Genomic DNA, 2,375 nt, shown 5'->3' on the forward strand with positions numbered 1-2,375 from the left:
TTATGTACACAATTCTAATTACTCTAACAGGAACACCCTCATGTATCACAACAAAATAAAATCCAATGAAACAATTGGAGTGAGGGAGTAAAACCACCATGCTATGCAGATGAGACTATCTGCATAATAACAGAAGACATTTCTTACCTTCCAGCACTAGTGCCAAATGTCCCCTGGGAGTGGGAGAAGAGCTAAATAGCTCAGTGACATAGATAGATCCCATGTCTGTTCCTCCATTATCATTATAATGTAGTTGGCCTTCCTGGAATACTTTCAAATCATTCTTTAGTAAGGAAAAAATATGCAAGGAAAAGGCTGGTGGGGGTAGGGGTCTTTCTAGGTCTTGGGAATATATCTAATTATTTATTTGTTGAATATTATCAAACTGGGGTCCACTCAAATCTCCTCTCTCACAACCCACCCTACCTTTGACATTCTCCTTCCACATACCTTTCAGAGAAAGTTTGTTTATCCTACCAAAAGTCTGCTTATGACTTTTCTTCCTCACCACTGAGTTCCCAAAGGAGTGACAGGTTCTACCTAAGTAGTTAGCTACCTGCAATGCTGCTCAAATCAAACTTTCTTTCCCACCCTACTTTGCATTCCCCTCTCCCTTTTATCTCCTTTCCTTAGGCACTCAAGTGATGAGGGCTTTTGCTCTAGCACTCTAGAGAGGAGTTAAAATTTTGATCCAGAGTTCACATAGAAGGGATACTGGAGTGAGGACAGAAAGATCACCACTGGAATGCTGGCACCGGGAGAAAGACTGTGGCATACTTAGGAAATACTGGCAGTAAGAACCCCCGAAAAGTTCACCTTTACCAAGCCAGGGGAAACAATACAGCTGAGTGGGGTTTAAGTATAAGGCCTATTCAAATGGTTCCCCAGCCACCATGTAACTATCTTGGCACTTCATTTGGTATAATCCCTAGGAATGGTGCCAAGATCCTTCAGTTAGTTTCCCTTGACTCCATCTTTTTAGAAGTTGTACCTATAACTAGCACTTTTCTTGCCTACCCAATCACAGTGAATGACTGTCTCAATTTTAGACCCCATTTAAATTATACAACTTTCAAATTGAAATGATAGAAGCTTGCCTAAATCAACTACTCCCAGTAACATTACATTTTCTAAAGAAACACAGGGAAGAAAAGTAACTTCTCATGACCAAGGGTAGAATAGTAAACTAATAGGAGGCACAAGCTTTTGTGGATGTGGCTTGGCCTGGCACAAAACAAATATAACTACAAGCACAGTGATCACCCTGTCCTCACCCCATAGAAAATAACAAAAGCTGAAAAACACTATCAAATGCTTTGACATTTAAAAAATATTCCTGCTGCCCCTATAAAATTGCCTTATCTGACCTTTCCTCACTAACCAGGAGACATGGAGTTTTTCATTTCCTCTCCAAAAGATAACAAGAGAATGAAGTTTGAGGACCAAAGGTACCACAAACACAAGAGAAAGTAGAGCAAATATGATAATTAGATTGAAGTCAGCTCCTGAGGGAATCGGACCCACCAAAGGAGTCAGAGAGATGGACAGGGGCACAGAACACACCCAAGAACAACTTCAGGAAGAATTCTTCCCTCACCTCTTCACCCATTCTCCCCACCTACTTTCCCCTTCTGTCCCACACACCTAGCCTTGCAGAGAAATGGAAGTAGGCAGCAAAGGCCACCTAGGACCATCCCAGTTCAGGATAACACCCCAGGGTTTGGGTCAATTTTATTATGTCAAACTCTACTCATTTAAGACAAGACTGATTTGACTGTTAACACATAAGGCAAGAGTTCTTCAGGCTTCAGTGATTTTTGTTTTGTCTGCTAGCGAATACAGGAATTGAACCCTAGACCTTGGTCTTATCAGCACCACACTCTAACCAACTGAGCTAACTAGTCGGCCTTCAGGTTTCAGTTTTAAAAGCACGTGTACTTGGCCCGTAACAGCTTAAGGCTTTCTTCCCAAAACAATAGTTGCCAGTTTAATCTCCAACAAAGCTGTAGTAACTCTTGCCTATAAAGCACTACTCTGGTTCATATGCCTACAAAGTCACCGGTCTAATGTTTGGATATTCAATCATTCAAAATTCTAAACCAAAGATCCCTTCACCTACTCAGGGACTGGGCCTCTTCTCTTTCTTTAAAAACAGTGATTTCTTTCCTGAATGCATCTTAACCCCCACAACCTTATCAACAGTTTATTTAAGCCCTACTCCTATCCCACTCTTGTTCCTCAACAGTTCACTCCTCACACTTTTTATTGGGTTTGTGCTTCCCGGTCTTCTTGACCAAAGCCAACTGAAGGCATAAGAAATGAGGCCTCGAATCATTCACCCAAGGTGAGTGATTAAAGTAGTAAAAAACAAAAGG

The sequence above is a fragment of the Galeopterus variegatus genome, unplaced genomic scaffold, assembly GCF_000696425.1.
Source record: "Galeopterus variegatus unplaced genomic scaffold, G_variegatus-3.0.2 Scaffold7348, whole genome shotgun sequence".
Taxonomy (NCBI): Eukaryota; Metazoa; Chordata; class Mammalia; order Dermoptera; family Cynocephalidae; genus Galeopterus; species Galeopterus variegatus.